The 6,330-nt window shown below is 42.5% G+C and overlaps 1 protein-coding gene across 1 annotated transcript in view; it reads left to right on the top strand.

Annotated features, from left to right (window-relative positions):
* The first annotated feature begins 3,773 nt into the window (after positions 1 to 3,773).
* The window catches only part of EXPH5 (exophilin 5), a 30,072-nt gene continuing 27,515 nt past the window's right edge, over positions 3,774 to 6,330 (top strand). The window contains exon 1 of the mRNA XM_017729524.1: positions 3,774 to 3,922. The gene's annotated coding sequence lies outside the window, so the exon portion shown is untranslated. The remainder of the gene's footprint in view (positions 3,923 to 6,330) is intronic.

The raw sequence follows: 6,330 nt of genomic DNA, 5'->3' as shown, positions 1-6,330 counted from the left end.
CCTTCCCCGAGGAGGAGGAGGAGGCCGCTTCTGTGCTTCACCGTGCCGCTGGCATGGGGTGCGGGCCAAACACCGGTACCCGGGAGACCACGGAGACAGGGAAGTTGTGCTGGACCTTGCAGGGAAACGTGGCAGCTCTGCGGCTTTTGAATCGATCCTGGCAGCTTTTGGAAACAAAGCCAGGCACTCACCTGCGTGAAAGGTAGTTCACAGGACTCGTGAAAGTGACTTAATTGAATTCTCTCTGCCTTATGGCACCTCGACCTTGCTTCTAACTCATATTTCCCCTTTGTGTAATCATCAAAGCTATTTGTGTTGATATTGAAAGCAAAGGTCGATGAAGTAATAGAAATTATGCTGGAAAATGAGCCGTTTATTATTAAAGGTTATCATTTCTTCCCGCAGGTATGACTTTTGGCACGTTGTGAAAGTGAGAGGCAGTGTCCTCTTAGATTTGCAAGTGGGCCCTTTTCACAAGTAATGCTTTCATGTAAGAGGTAGAAGGAATGTTAATTAGTAACATTTGCTTCAAGTGGGTTTTTGTACTGTGTGTTTTATATTTCAGTAAAGTGGATTTTATGATGGGCATGGTTAAATATTATGTGTCAACACTGACTTACATCTAAAACTCGTCTTAGTTTTCTGTGGCATGTGAACCTAGACTGAGTTAAGTTTGGCGATTTCTTTCTTCCATAATTTGGTATTACTTTTCTTTTTCTGATTAATTTCTGTTCCGTGTGCCTTATTATGACGCCCCCAAAAGGGAGGAAGATTTTGCTGGATGCAGGGAATTACATAGCTGGAGAGCCACAAGTTTAAAACTCTTAAAGTTTTTAGGACTAAAGCTGAAGCAAATGCATTGAAGCGTCCAATGCTGTAGAGAGTCTTGTGAAGCAGTAGCCTGCTCTTGAGCTCAAGGCTTTCACCTGCCCCCAAATTTGTATTTGTTTCTTCATCTGTGCGCTTAGGACTTTGTTAGTAGAAAATGTTCTCTACGTGAAAGCTGTCAAAATAAATGTGGTATAACAGGATGTTTCTGGTTATGCTTTACTGAGATGTAGTCTATTTAAATCTCAGCTGAAGAGTCATTCACAAGTTGAGTGGAAGGTAGGTGGAGTGTTTATGACCAAGGCGCCCTACTGAAAATCTAGGTTAAACCCTGGATCTGTCAAAGGTATATGTCCTTGGGCAAGTTTCTTGCTCTCTCTTGGGCCTAATAAAAGTACTTTCTTTCTCACTCCACTTGTCTACCTGGTGTTATTTAGACTGTAAGCTCTTCAGGCCAGAGGACTTCCATCGGGAGCAGACAGATTCCAGTCTGTGTGGTGTTGCCCTGTGCTACTATAATCAAAGTAATAACAGTGATCACCCTGGAGGGCCAAATCTTGCAGTTCCTATATGACCACAGTGAACTTCAGAGGCTCTAAACAAAATTGCATTTGTTCCTCTTTGTCCCATATGCCTGCCTTCTTGTCATTCTTATTATTATTACTTCATTTTTTTCGGTTTAAAAGTTTTAAAATAATGCCTGAGAACTGTGGCAGCCCACTCCTGGAATATTTTCAGAGTGTGATTTTGAAGCTATTTGATTTATGCTGTCAGTCAAACAGGGTATATAGAAGATGCTGTGGAATGGAAGGAGCAATTTCATTAAGACTACTCTTTTCGCACAAAGTTAGTGAAGTGAGTTGCCCTTCAAACTGCTCTTGAGCGTGGTTTTGGAAAGAGCTAGTTGGAACTGGGCAGGACCAGGGAGAAAATTAGTAACAACCAGTGGTCAATAACAAACTGGTCAAGTTTTTTTCAGTGACCATCTGTATTTATAATATAGCATTTTCCAGTATAGACCAATCTAGACTGGATTGACAGAGGGAATTAAGCATCTGCTGGCAGACCAAAGTCAGGTTCTAATGACTGCGCTGATCCTGTCCATACTGTTTGATGTCATACAAGCAAGCATGTAGCTGTCTGTCAGTCTCTTAAAAGATCAATGAAGAATTGCAATTCATTCCTGATATAACTCTGGAATCCAAAAAGCAGGAACAAGCTACGTTAGTTATATTGAAAAATGTTAATGCCAGTTAATTTTGAAAGATGAAATAAGAAGTAAGGTCAGAAGATGAATTCTGACATTCTCTGTGGTTTATTCTGACTTCCTCAAATGTGTTGAGCTTGCAATTGTTTCCTGACAAATACTTTTTTTTTCTTTTCTTGTTGCTTACCTACACTGGGTAGAACCACTGGATCTCTCTTCATCCAGACAGCCCATGCCTTTATGAAATTAAGTGCATAATGGGGATATTTTCTGGGAAAAGGTTGCTTTATACAACCTCTCTCATCTCTCTTTCTCTTTGTAGCCTTTTGTAGAGCAGGACCGTGTGAGTTAGGTTGTCAATTGTGCGCATTTTTGTCGTTCTCAGCTGTGCTTGGTGCTGTCCCCTCCTGTTGCTCCTGATGCCCCAGCACGTTCTCCGGGTACCGTTGGCCCTTTCCTGGCTCCCTTGGCAGGCTTCAGACCTCTAGGCCTGGTCTGGGACACCTTTCAGTATAGCTTTCGCTTTTATACAGAAATGAACTGTGTGTCCTGTTGGACCTTAATTTACTCTCGCTACGGGCAGGGAGCAGAGCTCCTGCTGTCTCCTGGCCTGCTGGTTCCCGGAACTGCAGTTTTTGGCTTGTTTTCTCCTTCCAGTGCCCTCTCGTGGCTCCTCTCAGCAGTACCTTTGAGCAGCCACCGCAAACCAGCCGTACCTGCCTCCTTCTTCCTTGAAACAAGTTCAGAGAAGCAGCAACAGTCAGCTTTGGTATAACTCATATGGCGGTTCACTTCTATAAACACTGAAAATAGTTCAGAAACTTATTAATCACTTATTTAATAATTTAAAGGAAAAAATACGTATTTGTTTTGAACTTGGGTAACCCTTGCCTTCAGGTTTCTTTGCTCATCCAATCCAGTTTCATTCATAATACCAATGCAAAGAAAATTTCATTTATCATAAATGTTAGCATGGAAGAGAGATGGAGTTTAAGGTTTGTATATCAATATACATGCATTGTTCCGTAATAGTATTTGCAGTATTAAGGCAGAAGTCCAACTCAAGTCATGAAATGCTATTTTAGTAAGCTTGGTTAATGAAACTGATGATTTTACAGATGCTCATGGAAGGAGGTTCCTTGTCACAAATATTTCAGTTACAATGAGATGCCCAGGAGAAAACAGGAAGGAATACAGTATGTTCACAGTGCAGTATCATGTTCAGATGGCTCCCCAACAATTCAGTTTCCATAAGAACACAATGAATGCTCGTGCGATTATTAATACCACAGATCAACTTTCCATGTGTAATGAAATAGGCCTGAAAATCACAACATAAAAACATTCAAGATATTATTTGACTTACTGTTTCAAGACTTGAGGGTGCACTCTTCTTAAGCTTTGTTCTGCAGCTGCTGGGGACAGAAATTAAAAAAGAATTGACAGCTAATATTTGCTCCAGGTCCCAAAAGCTAAACAAACCTGTAGGTGCTTCTCTTTTCTGTCCTTTATTGATGAAGTAAATGGGCTGGGCAAAGAGAGGCTGACTGCCTTCCATCTCTTCAGGACAATACTTCAGAGCTTGGCAGGTAGCAGGGGAACTGGCAGTCACTGTAGGAAGGCTCAGCAGCATTAGGGCATGAAGCTATGTGATTCAGAGGTGGAGCTTTTTATCTCCAAGGCAGCTCCTCCCTCTGCAGTGTGGAGAGACAGACAGTGCCCAAGCAGGTGTCATTCCAGTCAGCTTTGGGTCGCTGATGTCTCAGTGTCTGAACACTGGGTGTAGAGATGCACCTCCACCCCTGGAACTGCATCAAGGCCCAGAGAAAGCAGCTGAGATGAGAAGAGCCAGGAGACATGGAGCCAGCTACTTAAAAGAGGCAGCAGGTAGGGGAATGTGGCATGGGAACAGGTAGTTTGTACAGTTGCAGGCCGTCCAAATAATGAACGGTTGCTAGATACAGTAGAAGAGCTATGGATAAATAGAAAATGCATGTAAAAGGGCACAAGAGCTCTGTATTCTTTAATAATTAACTTCTATTTAGGAGACTTGGCTGTTTTATATAATGCTCCTATTATGACTGCATACAATAGTCTTGTGCTGTTTTTGTTTATTAGTTCTTGAGAAATGAGACATTGAAAATAACTGAGAGACTGAACCACAGAATAGGGAAATGAACTGAATTGGTATTAGAGGTACCTCGTCTAATACCAATTTGCTTTCTAGATTGTGTTTTGAGAACTGTGCATGTATTATGTAAGGATTTTTTCTTTTTTTGGTAGGAAGAATGGCAAAATATTAATTGACAGCTCTAGAACATATCTAGTACCTCAGTCACTGTCTATGAATAGGAACTGAAAAAAAGTGGAAAGGGAAATGAAGCTTTTGGGAGGGAAGAGTACTCATTCCATTTCATTTAATTTGTTTTGCTCTTTTCCAGGTTGGTTTATGCTTTTGGCGGGACAGGTGGTAGTTTAGTAGATTTATTTTGCAGATGATAATGGGGAAAGATGGCAGCAAAACAAAGGTTTATTTTAATTTACCCTCAAATTTAAAGATGAAAAGCATATTAAATTAATTGGGAGGTACAGTCAGCACCACTCAGTGTTCCACTCTTGCTGACCCATTAACAACAGATGAGTGTTGTGGGAAAGATGAATCCCCTCCTTGGACCGTTCTGGACAGTCTCTACAATAAATCACTTGGACGCAGTTATTTGTTACAGGCACACAACTGTTCTTACTGCCTCACGGCAGATCATTTACTGAGTTCATTTGTTGCAAGTAATTCCTTACTGTATTCTCTTGACTGACATTTTCTCTCACAGGTCTGGCAGTAGAAGGTGGGAATAAAATCCTGTGTTGGAAATGTATTTTTTCACCATACTCATAACTTTAGGAAGACATTTGTTGCAGAAGTGCAGACATACTCAGTTTTGTAGGTATTTGAGCATATTCATGCTTGGTGCTTCAATTATATTGCCTTGCTTACAATTTGAGGGGTCTACCATTGCAGGCTTTATTTTGTCATATTCACAAAAGTAGTCCTGTTTACCTTCTTGGAGACTAAGAATAACTTATTGGGTGTTAGAGATCTAGATTTGGGACTCAAGTCCTCATAATTACAAAGAGTTTTTAAAATCAGCTCCAAAATACATGAGCTGCATGGGTGAGGAGAGCAGACAGGATACCAGGACAGCATTACTTGGGTATATTTTTGTTCCAGTGGAGCTCCCTCCCTGAACAAAGCATTAATAAAGAAATTCTTTCATAAGAGATACTCCACCCGGGAATGTTTCAGGGTGCAAGTTCCACTGTGTCGTGTTTGTGGAGGAGATACTATTATTACTTACCACTGATACTGTGCCACTGGCGTGTTTAGTGGTTTGTCAACACTTAGGAAAATAGGTCCTTGGAGCCCTGAAGGGCTAATATGCTAAAGAAGTGCAAATAGGAGCAAAAATGGCAGGGAAGACCGGGATTTAAAAACTTTTGCTCAATTTGGTAAACAATTACCATTGAATAAGAATCCCATTTTGGGACTTCCCTTGTTTGAGTGGGGGTACTGTAATCAAATGTAATTGGTAAGTTGCCTATCAAGTTTTTTCCTCATTGTGTTTTTCAATAGTCTATCTTGTGGTGGGGTCTAGACTCATGGACTGGGGCTTCACACAGGGTGAGGAAGAGCAAGTAGAAATGGCCAGGGGCAGGTAGGCACTATGTGTGCCATTTTCTCTGTTGCTTTTCAGCTCTGTGCATCTCGGCTAACTGGATCAAAGTCTGTGGTGTAACTCCAGTTATACATTTTACAGAGCAGGGTCCGGACCAGAATTGCTGCCAGCTCGTTGGTTTTGTCCTTTCACAGTGAACTAATTTCAGTGTCAATCCTTTCCTCTAAAGATTTGCACTTGGTGTTTGAGGGTAGGGGGTTTCCTGTTGTGTGTGTGGTGGCAGAAGGAAGAACCTTTTGAGGTGTGTTACATTTGGAAGAGCCTGTCTGTAGGACACTGAATGTACTTCTTTCTTTAGGTTACTGGGGCCATGTTGGCTCCCCACAGTTGCTCCCCATGGGGCTGGCAGGGCAGTGCCTGGCCACCAGGGCCTGTCCCCAGTGACACAGATGGGTGGCCCCAGGGATGGCTGTGGTGGCGTGGCAGGGCCGGGTCCCGGCTGTGGGGCTGAGTCACGCTCAGGGTTGGGGTCAGTCCTGCTGATGGCAGCCAGGTCCACCACAGTCTGGTGGTCACGGGGCAGGGCTGGGATGATGGTGCAGGGCCATGGTCAAGCCAAGAAGG

The sequence above is a fragment of the Corvus brachyrhynchos genome, unplaced genomic scaffold (assembly GCF_000691975.1).
Source record: "Corvus brachyrhynchos isolate BGI_N302 unplaced genomic scaffold, ASM69197v1 scaffold253, whole genome shotgun sequence".
In the NCBI taxonomy this organism is placed as follows: domain Eukaryota; kingdom Metazoa; phylum Chordata; class Aves; order Passeriformes; family Corvidae; genus Corvus; species Corvus brachyrhynchos.
The sequence above is the reverse complement of the archived record's forward strand: the minus strand, read 5'-3'. Positions and strand labels throughout refer to the sequence as shown.